This window comes from Podarcis filfolensis (genome assembly GCF_964270895.1).
Source record: "Podarcis filfolensis genome assembly, chromosome: 3".
NCBI classification, from domain to species: Eukaryota; Metazoa; Chordata; class Lepidosauria; order Squamata; family Lacertidae; genus Podarcis; species Podarcis filfolensis.
The window spans coordinates 38,286,697-38,303,884 of record NC_139606.1 but is presented as its reverse complement, the minus strand read 5'-3'; the positions used below and the strand labels follow the sequence as shown (position 1 = coordinate 38,303,884).

General features: G+C 41.1%; 1 protein-coding gene across 1 annotated transcript in view; it reads left to right on the top strand.

Moving 5' to 3' along the window:
• B3GAT2 (beta-1,3-glucuronyltransferase 2) overlaps nt 1-17,188 on the top strand; it is a 157,394-nt gene that overhangs the window by 56,354 nt on the left and 83,852 nt on the right. The window contains exon 3 of the mRNA XM_083607400.1: nt 15,362-15,414. The gene's annotated coding sequence lies outside the window, so the exon portion shown is untranslated. The remainder of the gene's footprint in view (nt 1-15,361; nt 15,415-17,188) is intronic.

Below are 17,188 nucleotides of genomic sequence, written 5' to 3'. Positions count from 1 at the left end.
GGATAGTTACAGAAAGTTGTTACTGTTGCGTTGTAGTGGAGCTCTATATAAGCAGCCTGGCTGAACCCTTCAGTTCAGTTCAGTTCTGTTCTGGGTCTGTGAATAAACAAGAGCTGTTTGAAGAATCGCTGCGTTGTCTGATATGTTCACTCACAACTTAACAGTGTGACACGCCTCTGCCTCACAGGACAACCCCTCTTCCCAAATCACTGGCACTGAAGGTTTATGATTATGCTGCTGCTCTAATACACAGACTTGAGTTCAGAGCTTAGCTTTCGTTTTGTTAATAGTGCAGTCCAAAGCATATTGACTCCAACAGAAGTCCCACTGAGTTCATTGGGAGTTACTTTCTAGTGAGGGTGTTTAGGACTGCAGCTTAAAATAGGTTTGAGAAAGCCTTTTCTTGCCGCGTACTTATTTATGTCCAGCGTGCCCCTGAAATTTAAGACCCCAAGGTCTGCCACTGCTCCTTCTGCATTTTGAAGTTGGCCTCTTTCACTTATCTCCAGCCTAACTTCTCCAAAGTCACAGATCCTACAGGATCCTACAGTCTAATGTTGGAATGTTCACTTCTGCCCTCAAATTGACACTGTCCACCCTGTTCATTATAGAGCAAGCATAAGTGAGAATATAGTTATTAGACTCAGTTTGAATTTGAGTGGAGTGCTATAATAAAAACCAGCACCCCAGCTCTTATTTTAAAGTAATTCCTCCTGAAGAACTGGCAGTAAAATAAAGGACATTTCTTGCTTATTGTTGGTTAGGGAGCACTGAAAGAATAACACATTCTGGGTCAATTTAACAGAATACAGAACAAAATATGTGTAATTAGGAAAGGATTTAAAAGAGAATTAAATCTAAACCTTTTCCCCATTTTACTCAATTTTTTGTTCAGATTTATTCATAGTGTGGAAACAATTATGCTAGCAGTTGTTGATATATTCCTATGAGTTTAGTAATGTTTGACCTTTTCTCACAAATGAAATCTGTAGACAATGTAATTTTCAAATCCTAAGGCAATTTGCTGTCATGTTAAAGCACATTTCATTAGCCATGCGATTGAAAATAATGTTTTTGCTCAGCAAATGGCTCAGCATGGAATTGCATAGGGTAACTAGAAATGATATTTTAGGATAAGGTCCTCAGTATCCTTTCAAAGAAATTAACTCAGAGGGAGGAAAACGCTCCAGTAGTTTCTGCCTGAGTATTTAGCTTGCAAGTTGATGCAAATTAAACACATTTTCACCCTTCTCCTTCCACTTGTTACTAAACTATTTCACTAGAAGAGGAAAGCAGTGAATAGCCTAGAAATTATATTCCTATCACAATTTTGTAGGGGCTATTAATTTTTAAATAAATGTACAACGTGGTATGCCAAATAGGTTGTTAAACACCTTTGGGAGGCAAATAGCGAGCATATAAGCACATGGAGTATTACATTTATAATAATATAATTCTCAAACATTTGCCTAGTGCTGATTGTGAGGCGCTGTGCAGAATGATGTCTTGAGTCAGGGCCACCCGTAGTGACTACTTTTGGCAACACCAAAAACATGGCAAAAGAGGGAAACCATTCTCATATACTGATTTATTATATACAGATGCACTATATCTATATCTATGTCTACAGTATATATCTATAGATTTATACCTCTTAGATTAAACCAGGGGTGCCAAAATGAATAAAATATGGGGGGGCAGAAGCCATGCTCTGCATAATTGATCACATGATGTGGTTCACGCACACCATTTGAATGGCAATGCCCATGAATTTTGTGAGGGTACCCCCTCAATTTTTTTTATTGGGGGTGAAGCCCCCTCGGCTCCTATGAGTTGGTTCCTATGGATTAAACTGATGTTCTGGATCCATTTCAATTTAGGTTTCAGCCTGGTTTTGGTACTTAAACCATCTTGGTCTCCGTGCGAGATTACCTATGTTGGAAGGGAGATGGGGCGTGTGGCTTTCTTGTGTTCTCTTGGACTTCCCAGTGGCCTTTGACACCATTGACCATGATATCCTTCTGAGATGGGAGTGGGGAGCACTGCTTTGTAGTGATTCCACTCCTACTTGGATGGTCATCTCAGAAGATGGTGCTAGTAGATTTGATCTCATGGAATGTATGTTACGGGTTTGGTAGTCATCTTCCCCATACTATTTAATATGTACAGTACATGAAACCACTGAGTGGGGCCATCTGCAGTTCTAGAGCATCTTATCAACAATGCGCAGATGACACACAACTTTATTTTTCCTTTTCATCTTCATCAGGTGTGATAGTGGGTGTCTGATTGCAGTAATGGACTGGACGAGAGTTATTAAGCTGAAGTTCAATTCAGACTAGTGCTGTTAGTGGATGGTGACTTGGCTCAGACCAATGGTGTTCAACCATTTATGGAGGGGTTTGCTCAGGTTCTGAACTTAGGAGTATTCATGAATATGCTAGTATCACTAGAGTCATGCATGGTCTTGGTGGTGCAGTGTACCTTTCAGCAGCTTGCACTGATTGTCCAGCTCTGCCATGTCTGAATGTGGATAACCTAGCATTAGTGATATGTGCTATGCCTGGCGGAATAGATAATAGCATATTTCAGTACCAGTTTGAGACTTTACCTCTTGTCTCTGTTTTGCTTTCTTGTGTGGTGTTGCTCTCCTCTCTCTCTCTCTCTCTCTCTCTCTCTCTCTTTCAGGCACCAGTTTAATCAGCTTAATTCTTCTTTCCAAAAAGATTGGAACAAACCTGCCTTTAGAGTTTAACAAGATAGATTACAGCCAGGCATTGTACTGTGATGTTATAATCTATATCTTCAAAAGGGAGAAAAATCCAGGGGGATTTTCTAAATGGCAAGAGGGTTTAGTAAAATAGCACCATTCATCCCACCGAGCATTAAAACATTAGATTTGCTCTATTTAATTAAGCAACCTTATTCTGTCACATACCACTTCACAATCCTTCCGCTGCCTACAAAATGCAAGCAGAGATCAACTATCAAGGAAAAGGACATTTTCTTTGAACACCAGAGGAGTTCGTTGAAGGGACTTACTTTGTCCCTTGTTTCTTGCTCATTAAAATACAAGCAGCAATTAACTAAGACAAAAGCTTGAGCATCATAGCAAAGAAAGGAAGTTAAAAGAGGGGCAATCATTCATTCCGCCTAATGGATTCTGCAAGGTGCTAATCTATATCCTATTTTTCAATGTCCACCACTTTGTAGAATGCCACACTGTATGTGTGTGTCAGGAAAACTTATGGTCTCAGATGCTAGAGCCCCCCTGTTTATTGAGTGAAACGTGGGCTGGCCTGTGCAGGAATGCTTGCCTCAAGCTATTGGGCTCTCAAAGCTGGCAAGCCTATGTCTTGGCAATAGGCCTGCCTTACATGAAAAGGGGATTGAATATTTTGGACCTGGCCGGGCTGTAGAATGGACTTCCTGCCACCTATCACCCCCTAATTGGTCATCATGCCCAACTGCCCCATGGAGGCCAGCTGAGTTGCTACTCAGCTTGACACTAATGGCAGCAGTGACCACTGGCTCTTTCTTACTGCCTGCAGACAATTAACAGGACAGACTTGTGGCTCCAGCATCAAAATGATTAAACCCTGAAATGTCTGAAGGAACTGGAACAATGGCAGTAGTGACATTGGGGTCTTTTTACCAGTTAGTTCCATGATAATAATACGCTTTCCAACTCCAAATGTCGCCATGAACATGATGAACATCTCTCTCACATGCACACAAAAATGTACTGTGCTTCCACACTAGTGGTGACTATGGGTGCATAGTGGGTTATCTTTTACTTATATTGGATTTTTGGAGGTAAGAAGATTTTTTTATTGAGTACTTAAAATGCAAAAAGAAAGAAAGAAAGAGGCATTTTGATGAGAACAATGTTGTGTGGATGCTGTGAAAAAGTTTTGGCGGTGAGCAGCACTGATTCCACAATAAACTCCCACATGAAAGCACTCTAAATGGCAGCTGTTGCTTTATTCACTTTTGAATTGTGAATGTGAAATCTGCATTGGCCACAATGCTCATTTGCATACAAGCGAATCTCCTTTGATTTCCCTCCCTGCAGCATAAATACAAAAACACAGGGCCAAAGCCTTATATTTGAGGAAAGCCTCTAGACTTGTAAGCTAAGTAAAACCAACATGTTAAAGGTGAAAGCTGTTTGGGGCAAGGGAGGTTTAATTGGTAGCAAACAGCACAGATTGGCACGAACCATGGAGTGGAAGCAAATTAGCATCTTCTGCAACACCAGTGTATAGATGTCAAAAGTTTCATTTGACTCAGAATGAGAGCGAGTATGAATGCCTTTTAATTCTAGGGACTGGGGACTGGAAAAGGAGGAACCAGATTCAACTGGCATTCTTGGACACGAATATGATGTTGCTTTTTAAAAAGAAAAACACATTGCCTTTAGAGCTGTGGCTGGGTCACTGACTCTCTGCTAAGCTTGCAAAGTACCAAGATGCAGTGGCGTAGCGTGGGGGGTGCAGGGGGTGCCGGCCGCACCGGGCGCAACATCTGGGGTTAGGGCAAATCCACGGGTTAGGGGGCGCAAATCCACGGGTTAGGGGGCGCAAATTACTTGCCTTGCCCCGGGTGCTGACAACCCACGCTACGCCACTGCCAAGATGCAGTCTTGCGACGTGGAGTTATGCATGTTTAATTCCCATTACAATCTATAGTGTGTACACGCATTACATAAGTACAGAGGGGGACAATGTAGAAGTAGGAGAGAAGAAGAGTTACTATGTTGAGGAACCTTCCTGCGTGTTTGTAAAATATATACGAGGGCCTTCACACAAAGCTATTGGCAACCTAAGTTAAATGGGTTCTTAAAAATCACTTGAAAGGACAACCGTATATAGATCAAGATTAGGACATGAGATGTGTTAATGTTCCTTCGTTCTCAGCTACAGTGTATGCTGCTGTATTGTAACAGCAAGGAATCTGGAGAAGGAGGTACATTAAGTAAAGAATCATTTCTGCTTTCACTTATTATTGATCTTCCCGAGAGGCTCATGAACATTTATAGAGGCAACAGGGATAATTGTGAACAATCCCCAGCCTATCATGCCCAAATACCATCCGAAGTGAAGGTCACCTAAAACCTTTTTGATGGAGCAGGTGTTGTGCACCAAGGATGATGGGTGGAGGCAGAGGCACCAGGGGGAAAAGATGGCACCCTGTACTGCCTGCATAAGCTGCTGCTTTTTTTCCCATTTATGAAAAGGTCACAAAGCAAAACATGTGCAGTCAAGACGATCGAGCTCCCCGGAGGCTCTTTTCTCTCTACACCTTAGGAATCAGGTTGCCTACGTCTCTCAACAGGTTCAATCCAGCTTCCAACATTTGATGCAGAACCACAGGGAAAATGTATCCATGCCTCTCACATCAGCATGCTGAAATGTCAAATGATTCATTTCTCAGCATGGAGAGAGAAGAATGCTTGGCATCAGCACTCAAGAATGCACTGCTTCACTGAGAAGCAAAATGGGGAATACTGGGCTCTTAACCTTATGGAACACTGTGTGCGTGAGAAAGAGAGAAAGATGGAGAGAGAAGGCTGCACAGATTCTTATTCTATATATGGTTTGTTCATAACAAGCACAAGATCCACTCTGTTTCACAATACGTATTATCAGGTGAAAGCCTTTGCCTATCATTTTCCCCCTCCAAGCTTGCAGCACAGCGATGGCATAACACACTAATTCAAACTCGCAGCTCACGAAATTCCAGCAGCAAGTCAATCGCCCTGGTTTTCATGCATGATCCACTTGCTTTTTCTTGGCATTTTGATGACGCCTTGACAGATATAACATAGTTTTAGAGAGGGAAATAATGTTAGGGCCTGCCAGTGAAAATGCATGTACACCTCTGATTAAATGGACTGGGAGTTGGGTAGATTTTGCAGAGCCAGGGTCATCAACATTGGAATTTAAGGGGGAGGGGAAACAACTCTTCATGGTTATGTAATGAAAAAAGCATTATATAAATTAAAGCTGTGCAAAAAAAAAAAGTGGTTAGGTTATGCCAGCAACTTGTTTCAACCCCTGACTCATGGGGAATTTTATGCCAGCCGGCCAGGCACAGTTGATTCCAGTGATTACCATTTTATTTCAAATGCAGTGTGGTACAATACTTTCTAAAATTACTTGCCTCTAAGATAGACTCAATTTACCCAAATCATATTTTTCTATCTACTGATAATTGTGCAACTGAATAAAATCCTACTCATGGTGGTCCTGTATTTTTTTAGTTTGCAAGGATTCAAACAAATCCATTTGTTCCCAAATTATTCCCAGTGCCTGCATTTTTGTTTTTAACAGATGGCTGGGCATATTAGAGAGGCAATTTTTTAAAAAATCATATATAGGCTTCATTCATTCCAAATTATCTTCTAAGGGGAAAATGCCAACAGAAACAAATATTCTTGCCTTTTATATAGGAAGTTAGCAAAGACAAGAAGGCTCCCTCCAAAAAAATGGACATCTTGCCCAAATGTGAACAAAAAGAAACATAATTTTTGGCAAAAGAAATGCAACTGACAGTAAGGGATGTGAAAAAGGAATTCGTGCAGCAGAAGGAAATGGAATGCCATGCAAGCTCCTAAGCATCTGTATTCAACATTTGGAAGGGATATTCTTTTGTGCAATTAATCAGAAAGAGAATACGACTAATCTGCTAATTTTCGTGGCGAATCGAGATTAACACCACGTGCTTATCTGAGGACCAGGATTATTCAATGTATTTTCAGAGAGGAGACTAATGTGTGCAGTTAAAGATGCTGCAAAACTATATAAGGCATAATATGAAATAAAACCTTAAGCAGTGCAAGAGAACCCTGGCAAGTGAAGAACAGGGATAGCAGAAAGAATTCAGAGCATCCTGAAAGCAATTATTCTAGAATAGCCCTCTGAAAAATGGCATTACTCCAGAGTAAGCCATCTGAGGAATGCAGCCAGTTTGTGGGTCACTTGGGTCATTATAATATCGTCAAACGGACCTTCCATTCTTCTTCTTTTTTCAACTTGGTCTGAACAAGTGGCCGGCAAAAGTGAAGCTTTCAGTGCTGTGAAATATTCCATTCAAAAGAAACATTTAATGTTCTGCTTGCTCTTATTCCCCTGGGTGGCTGCAGCTGAATAGGCAATTTCTAAAATAGCATTGGCTTGATCTACCTACTTGCTCCCTGTGGCAACATTCATCAGTCAAACCCATTGGATATCAGGAATCAAAATGCTGGCAAAAAAAACCCTTACAAAAAAATTGCATGGCACTCAGAAGTGCTGTGTAAGAGGCTCTTCCGAAACAAGAAGAAATTAGGCCATCTATAGCCCTATGGTCAAGTGCCATGGAATCAGTCCTGAGTGATGCAATGGTTAGAGTGCTACAATGGGGCTCAAATCTATGTAAGAAACATGTGTATTGGGCACCCACACATGCTGTGAAGCACTCCATCTTCATTTTTCCAAGCATGCCTCTGGGCCCATGTAAGTAAACTGGCTGGTTTGCCTTAGTGATGCTCAAGCTATTTGCCCTCTGAGAACGGCACACCCACCTTTATGCTGCACATCCTCTCTGTAGGTGGCACAGCACGGTCCAAATTGTGTAGATTCAATTGTGAATGGATTAATCTCAGAAGTGGCCCTAGAGATGTCCTGTTGATCTCTTCCAATTCTGGGTTCACAAAGTATATGCAGGGAATTATAGGCAGTGCTGGACTAACATATTTGGCCACCTGAAGCCCAGCCCCAGTGCCACCACCCAATAGGGCCAAGTATTTAAATAATGGTTCCTGCCTTCATCTCTTCCCACCTTATGGTGCTATTTGGAAAACAACAACAACATCCCTTTCCCCAGCCACATGGCAGAGCCAGATCTGACTGTATAAGACACAAAAAACTCTCCATCACAGGCGCCCTAACTTGGGAGCCATTTTCTTCAGTAGACGATGCCAGGGAAAACCTGTGTCAGGGTGCAAGGACACAAATACATCCTCACAGGAGATCATCCTTTCTTCCACGGATTTCTATCATCTTATAGAGCTCTCAGTTTCCTGGTTGTAGTTTATATTGTTGATGAATATTCTTAGAACTGGGGAATCAATATAATTTAAGCTTTTAAAACCTTGGTCGGCTGAGCTAATATAATTCTACATACGCTACAACAAAATGTCCTTGAGTATGCATCATCCTGTATCTTACATCGTTGCCAGTTAAATGGCTCCTGTGATTAAAATAATTAATGAACTTCACAGCCTCCTACTCTTTATGTCTTCCATAAAATGGATAACATTTATTTAGCACTCAAACTGTTAAAGAGTACAAATCTCATCCTTTGCTGGCAATTGAAATGAGGGTTTAAAAAGAACACTGATTCTTTTGTCTGTTGAGAACATGCTCAAGACTTTGACCTCCAAAACTCCATTAACTTTAAGTCAGATGCTTTTGCTACCCAACGAGCCTGCATTCAGAGCCCCTAAGTAGGTCTTACCCTCAACATTGTAAGCAGCAAGGGGTCCCATCACACGATACCAGTGTAAGATACCAGCAGTGTAAGAGCTGCTTTTCCTTGGCTTCCTCTCTTGTTCCAGAGATGTATGTGTACACTGTAGGGTAACCCGCCTCATATAACCAGCATGTTTGAATCTAATTAATGCATAAAGGGGTTAAAACCACAGAGTAAGCTGTCCTGCAAGCCTTTGCCTATGTCACTCCCCCTCACCTTGGGATGACATCATAGGTAACCAAGCCTTTGCTATTCTCTCTTCTCCAGGTGAATTCAGTATATGAAGAGCTCTGAGCTGGTTGCTTCAGCCAGCTACATGGCTTTAACCAGCCTTTTTGTTTCTTCCTTTCTTAAACCACAGATTTTGATCAGCAGTAAACATTAACAAAAGCCTGAAAGGATAGCCATATTTTAAAATGGAACCTACATATTTTTCCCAACCATCCTTATGTGAAATAGGAAGAATATATATATATTTAGACAAGTTCCAACACACTTAGCCAATGTTTTTCTCTCACCCATTCTGCTATGTGTATTTATAATCCTTTCCCCCAGTCTTTTTTCATCTACAGTGGTACTTCAGGTTAAGTACTTAATTTGTTCCGGAGGTCCGTTCTTAACCTGAAACTGTTCTTAACCTGAAGCACCACTTCAGCTAATGGGGTCTCCTGCTGCTGCTGCGCCGCCGGAGCACAATTTCTGTTCTCATCCTGAAGCAAAGTTCTTAACTCAAGGTACTATTTCTGGGTTAGCGGAGTCTGTAACTTGAAGTGTATATAACCTGAAGCGTATGTAACCCGAGGTACCACTGTATTTCCTATTAAACATTTTTTTGTTTACTTTAAATCAATATGACTATTTGGTTTTCTTTACCTCCCCGCCCAGCTATGATGTTTCATTCTGAACATTTTGCTGAAGGAAGTACCGTAATCTAGAATCGCATATACTATAAAGCAGGCAGGTTTTATAATCTTCTTTTTCAATGAGCATTGATATTGGCATCTAGAAAGGAAGGCTGGCAAATACAGAATTTTAATGCACATCAAACCACAGGAATGTAATTTTTCTAACAAATTTCCTTCTTATTCAATGAAATTAAGCATGTACCTTAACTGAAACACCTTAGAATTGCATTCATCATTCTAAACGATATCACAATCCTATTTGAAAACATAAAGGAAGCTGCTCATATAAAGCACCCACTTTTCTTCAGGACTTTATAACCTAGGTTGCAAGTATCAGCTTTTCCTGTGGTCTTAATCACCACTTCTCCATCCGTGTGCAAGTTAATCATTCCACAACTTGCATTTTAAATCTAAGTTTTATACCATGGGTAGGCAAACTAAGGCCTGGTGGCCGAATCCGGCCCAATCGCCTTCTAAATCCGGTCCACAAATGGTCCAGGAATCAGCGTGTTTTTACATGAGTAGAATGTGTCCTTTTATTTAAAATGCATCTTTGGGTTATTTGTGGGGCATAGGAATGCGTTCGTTCCCCCCTCCCCAAAATATAGTCCAGCCCCCCACAAGGTCTGAGGGACAGTGGACCACCCCCCTGCTGAAATAGTTTGCTGACCTCTGTTTCATATCTTATATTTGGTATTTCACTTGATCTTTTATCTTCCTGTCGTTAGTATCCACTTTGCCCTGGTTTACATGTGGAGACCATTCCATCTTCCCAATGTTCAAACCATAAAGGCAACTGGGGTCAAATACATGTTCCTCATCTCTTAATTACATCTTCACTCATCTCTTGTAAATGTCTTCTACCATGTAATAATATTATTTCATTCAACTGGATCTTTCCTGCCTGCTGCCCAAAACATTGACCAGCACAGCCTTGTTGTTTTAATATCTTTTCTACATAGTTAACTCAAAAATGAGGTACTTCTAATGTGATTTCCTTCCTTTTGTGTTTTGTGTGCGTGCGTGCATGTGTGCAAATACACTTATTCTACTGCTTTTCAGTATGCTGCCTTTTTTTGTTTCTTTGCTAACATTTGGTAATCTAGTCTGAGGTAGGTAGTTAATTAACATGATGTGACTAAATGGTGTGGCGTTTAGCTAGAGCAGAAAAGCAGTCCAAGATAAAAGGAGCTGTAGCTTTGTCAACTCTGACTTCTCAAGACCCAGATTCCTTTTTAGAAACAAAATCTGGTGGAGAAATGATCTCACTTAATAAAACCAACCAACCTTCCTTCCTTCCTTCCTTCCTTCCTTCCTTCCTTCCTTTCATGAGCCAAGCATCCAGGCTTACATCAATTCCAGCTTAAACTAATTCTGAATTCTACATATGCACCTATTTCATTAAGATTGGCTATAGCTTGCCTGCATGGGAACACAAAAACACAAGCTTGTGTGATGATCTATGTGCACCTTGCACTCCCCCCTCCACTTCTTGGTACTTCAAGGTGTTTTCTATATAGGAAATTTCTAACATTTTACTTAGCCCTAAATCAGGGACATTGACTGGACTAAGATACATTAGCCCCTGGTCTGGGGGAGGCTCGTGTCCCTCTCTGCTGTTCGCTTCAGTAATACCCATACACATTAAAACACACCATAGTTAACCAGACAACTAAAGATGGAAAGCGGCAATGATTAAAAATTCAGAAGGTAAAATTGCTCATCTTAGCAGTGCATTGGCAAGAATGTATGCCAAGGGAGAGGGGGGGGAAATGCAATGAAAGAAGCTGTGAAAGTATCACATTGAAAAGCAAGGTGGTGACAATTGCATGCTGTAAATCTGTTCTGACTGCACCTGGAAGGCTGAATTCAGCTCACAGCACCAGATTGCCAGAAAGATTTCAGAAAAGAGTAGGATAACCTAGACTCATAAGGACACACTTGGAAAGGTAAAGGAATTAAGCCTATATATTGCCAGGTAAGGAGTGGCTTGCAGCCGTTATAAGGACAGGCTACCGACACCTGATACGACAAATACCTGTGTGTGTGTGTGTAGATGCAAAAGAGACTAAAGGAAAAGAAATGGAGTGAGACTGGAGAGTCAGTACCTGGTTTGGATTAGGTATATCCCTTTCCAACACCAATTTACCTTTCCCTGGGGCACAGAACAGAAGCAACTCTAAAACTGGATTTTATGGAAATCTAGCATGGTGAACAACCTTATCAGCATTGAGGGAAGCTAATGAGCTAATTTGAAAAATGATTTGCATGTCATTTGCAAAAACACGATGGATTTCAAGCCATTTTCGGTAGGCATGACTCATTGATTCTGCCACATTCCTGTTCTGGAACTGTTAGTCCTTGATATTCAAAGCTTATGGTTATATCCAAAGTAGTCCTGAGTAATGTCTCCCATCAGTCCAAGGGGCACCCCTACTTTCCTCCCCCTCTCCCCCCATCCATTCTAGGGATTCCCTTAACTCTCTGGAGCAAATTTGAGGAGAGGAGAGGGGGAAAGCCCTGTTTCGCACTAATGCATCCTTGCACTGATGGGATGCATTAGATGGATACCACCTCAGGGTTGCCACCTCATAAAGCTAAGGAGTTCTTCTTCTGAACAGTGCCTGGGAGCTCCACCCAAGTTTCTCAGAGCTCCCCAGAGGAAGAGGAAGGTGCCAATGCATTACATGTATAAATAGTAAAAGAACACAGTTTATGTGATACATAAATAAATAAATCAATGCGCAAATTTCTGGAATATAGGAATTAGCATTTTCAGTTTCTCAGCTTAGCACAGGATGATAAAATGGGGGAGAACCTTGTGTTCCTTGGAGGACAGGCAGGATATAAATGTAATAATGTGAAGTTTCAAGTGACGTAACAAAAATAGGTAGCGGAAGGAAGAGAATGTGTAGTTTTGTAGCAGCACTACTTGAAATGTGTTTTCCTTAGTTAGCAGCAAATCTCTACAGACGAATTCTACAAGAGGATTTCCATTAGGCTCTGGTAACAAAAGCTGTGGCCTGCCTTGCATGTTGCACTAAGTCTTAGCTTAGGAGAAATCTGAGTTCTAAGAGATGAACTCACAGCTGCTTTGTTCCTCCCTGGTTCTCATTTGCTGCCATGCTTTACTGAGCCAAATTTGGCTTAGTGTGCCATCCAAACCCAGACTCAAGAGGAAGCTCTCTTGAGACTAACCATAAATTGTGACAAGCTTGTGGTTCGTCTAGGGAGGACATACTATAAGCCTGAGTTTGGGCAACGCTAAGGTCAACCTTTGGTTTAGTGGAAGATGGTGCAGCAGCAGAAAAAACCAGGAAGAAAGGAAGAAAGTGGATGTCAGTTCCTCTGAGAGAGTCTGCACTTTGGTGCAAAACCAGACCTTGGCTTAGTGTGGTGTGGAAACCAGGCAAATTAGCATTTAACTGCAACTGTGGCATGAGTTTTTGCAGGATAGAGCATACTTCATCTGGACACATGTGGTTTTTGCTTTAACAACAAACTTTGTTCCTTCTTTTTTTGGGAGGAATGCACAACCTTTCTGCTTTGTTCCTTCCTCTTCTCCTAAATTAGTCACGAAATCTTCCTAACCGGAAGGCTGTCACATGTAAACTGAACAGCAATTTGTATTTTTGAATGATCTCCTTGTTTTCCAGTTGTACCTTGGGGAAGATTCCTATCGCTGTTTACTCTCCAGGCTGGAGATTGATGTGAGCAATCACATAGACCTCTCCTGGCCTGCATGCCAACAAGCACCCAAGCTTCCCTTTCTGCTTCTTTAGACTACCAACTATTAAATACCAATTGCTCAAATTCCAAATATTAGGCCATTACCAGATTTGTAGACTTGCTTCTGTCTTCTCTGAGATCTTGAACTGGGGGCATTAAGAGAATAACCAAATGGTTGACAGGCGGTGATTCACACAACTTGATATTTTCATCAGTAGCATCTGAGGTTCAAAGTCATGCACCCTCCCCTAAAGTTCATTTTTATTCAAGCTTGGGGCAAAATTGTCCTTTCAGATCTGCACCACAAATGTTAATTTGTAAATGCTTCTTTTCCTTCTGTGATCTCCCATTAATGTCAATGAGTTGTGTGTTTGCCAGTTTACAGAACAAACAGACCCAAATGAAATGCTCCATTAGATATCTTGATTCTCATGGTCAGATGCAACGTTATGACCAACTTGTGATGTTCTTGCATTCGTCAGTGAAGACAGTTGCTAGAGTGTCCTTGCTAGAACAAAGATTTGTGATATTCAAAGCAAGGCTTCCTAGTGGGCCTCTGTATGAAGGGTGATATTCAACTAAGTTTTATGCAGAGTAGACCCACTGAAATAAATGTACCTAACTTTGTCACACTTGTTAGTTTTAGTGGGTCTCTGCTGAGTAAAACTTAGCTGAACCTGGGATAGCTCAGTTGGAAGAACATGAGACTTCATCTCAGGGTTGTGGATTTGAGCCCAACATTGGGAAAAAGATTCCTGCATTTCAGGGAGTTGGACTAGATGACCCTCAAGATCCCTTCCAACTCTACAAATCTATGATTCTGTGAATGCCAACGTAAGTTGCTCCTATTTCCCAGAGCACTTCCTTTGCCCCTAGCTGCCTTTGCTGTCCTGTCGCAGCTCGGGACTCTACCCTGCCACTTCCTTTCATCAATTAATTTTCATTCCAAATCTGTTGGTGCCTCTTAAAGAGAGATATCCACATCACTGGATCAACAGTGAGCCTCCTTTTGTGATATGACAATTTCCTCTGGTGTAGTGTCAAATATCAAAGTGCAGGAGCTCATCATAGTAGCCCCCATAGCCTTGCACAACAAGTCAAGTCCAAAAATGTAGACATCTGTTTTGATACATGTCAAAGAGCAGCAGTATATAAGATAACATCCAGTTTATTAGGTTTAGCTGACAACAATAGAATAATGAGCATGCAAAGAGTGATATAGCGGAATCCTGGGGAGACTTTGGCTTCACATCCCTAAACAATCATGTGTCATGACTGCAATTCTATGTATAGTTACCTGGGAGTAAGCTCTACTGCACTCAGTGCTGCTGCTGATTGCATAGATTCTATTTATAAAATACCTTGAGCTTTATAAAAAGAAATTCAGCTGGCTGAAATGCAACATTTAGCTTTTGATTAGAAATGTAGACATCTTGCAGAAAGGTGTTAATTAGAAATGTTGACTTCTTGCACAGATCTTGAGCCAGCTGAAATCCAACCTTTAGCTTGTAATTAGAAATGCAGACAAATTTGCAAAGGGATGTTACTCTTTAAACTGGTAGCATGAAACAGGAACTCCATGAAAGAAGTCTGTTAGCTATTTTCTTCATTCTCTGGCTTCTTCCATGATAATTTGTCACAAACAACACTGAAACTTGAAAGCCTCATTATCACCTCATTCACTTGCCAGAGCAAGGGGAGCCCACAATTACTCCGGTAGCAGATTACATCATCACTCCTGCTCTGAAGAAGAAGAAAAGCCTCAGAGCTGCACCGCCACCTGCATTCCTGTTCCACTACAGCACCAGTAATGTCCTCCTATCAAAACTGAAAATCATTTGGCAAAGAAACATGCCAGTTCAAGTGCCAGTGGCTTAGTACGTGGAGTGCAAGATAAATAGATAGATGCAGCTATTACTACAAAATTGGCAAACATGTTTTGCATTACATCTAACATATGGGACTCCAGACAGACAGAGAACTGGTAAGTGGGAGGATTCTGTTTTAACATAGATGCATTTTTAGAGCATTCGGTGTGAAAAATGTTTGCATTGAATACAGGTTTTTTAAAAATAAAATAAAAAATAGCATATACTTAGAAAGATACAGGAGGAAGAAAAATTGCAGAGGTGGCCAGTGTCAGGTTCATAGGGGTCTGACCAAATTTAAAGGACGTAGTTACATGAAAGCTTGTTGTTTCCATTTTACAGATGGGTTGCTGAAGCTGAAACTGAATGAGTTGCCCAAGGCCTCCAAGAAAGAGGTGAGTCTTACACCCAGAATGTTTAGATCCAACAGCTATTGGATAAAGCAATAGACATATATCCCTGTTGCACGGCGGGACTAAATATCCAAATGGTATCCCACAAAGTTAAAAAACAACACCACCCTCCTCTTGCATACTAGACTCCTATAAATAGGGAATCCTTTAAGCTCAAACATTTCATTCCCCATTTGCATTTTAGAATGGTATATTCCAGCCACATCTATATCACACAGGGCTGCAAATTATGCCATTTCGTTGTTTGTCATCCACTACATCACGCTGGCTGTAATTGCAGAATGAAAGGGGTATTGCGAGCTCATAAGCTGTGAACTGGATCTCTATTTACTTCCCTCCTTACTACCATATGAGGAATAACCAGGGTTTGGACATTTGTTTTACAGTAATCTGGACATTTACACATAGGCCGTCAAGAAAACAAATCCTGTTAAGAAAGTTGATCCTACTAGCGTTGACATACATTTTGGAGAGGAATTTTTGCTAGCCCCTGGTAACTTTCCTGATTATTTATAGGAGTACTGAACACATAGCAGGCAAATTATGTGTACGCATAGAACAGAAATTATAAAAAGCTCTTTGGTTCCACCCCCTTCTTTATCAGCATGAAGCTCCCCTTAACAGTAATAGTCTGCTGCCCCCCAGGGGCAAGAAATAACATGTAGCCATGGTCTCTGTGTGACCTATATCAGTATCAAGCAGAAGTCTCTGATTCAGCCGTATGTACTGAGCTTCATCGTTAAGCAAACGCAGTTGTTCAGGGATATTGCCTGAAGTGTTACTATTAAATTGCATTGAAAGAAAGCCTGAAAGTTAGCATGGAAAGTTTGTGTTATTCTGACTTCATTTGGTGATATGCATGTTTATTAACTAATCTGTCTGCCTTGACAAAGCAAACCTTGGAATAGCATAATACATATGTATAGGAAAATTTACATGTTTACAGAAACAGCTATGCTGATGTCAAGAATCATCAATAGGGCTCTTCGCTGCTAATGAGCATTCATTTGAGCAGTAATATATGTGCCTAAACTAAAAGGGATGCAATGGTTGTCATCGTTGCCTTTTTCCCTTGCTGATGAACAAATACTGCCCAGCTTAGGGGAAGGAAAGGTTGTTCATTAAAATACATGAGGCTAATCTACAACATGGTTGTGATACTTGTGACTATTCAAAAGTTCAGCTGCACATCAGATCTGCTTTGCTAACACTCTTTCTCCAAAGGACAACTGAAAGTTAGAAACAACGCTCTGGAAGCCTGGGATGCAAAATGCCTTTTGTTTCAGCAGTTACCATTTCACAGCTGCATGTTTGTATTTGCCATATTTGCATCCTAACTTTCCACAAAGGAACACAAGGCAGCACGCAAGGGGTTATCCCATTTTATTCCATAACAACCCTGTGAGATGTTAACTTGCCCATGTCGTCTCAGGGATCTGAATCCAAGACAGTTGCTCTTTTCTTTCCTTTCTCTCTGACTCCCTTCCTTTCCATGACAATAATATCATGTGCTAGCTTGCTCCAGGTTCAGATTTGTGCAACTGCAACCAATTCAAACCAAATAATTTGGAAAGTCGCCATCTTAAAGTGCTTTGGACATCCAGAAAGTTGCAGAATTATAAGACCATGTACTTGGGGTCAGGATCTGGGTCTGTGGTGCTGTGTATTTGTAAATGTGTCTATTTAGTGGCATCTATGCACCAGCTTAGGGACGCGGTTGGCGCTGTGGTCTAAACCACAGAGCCTAGGGCTTGCC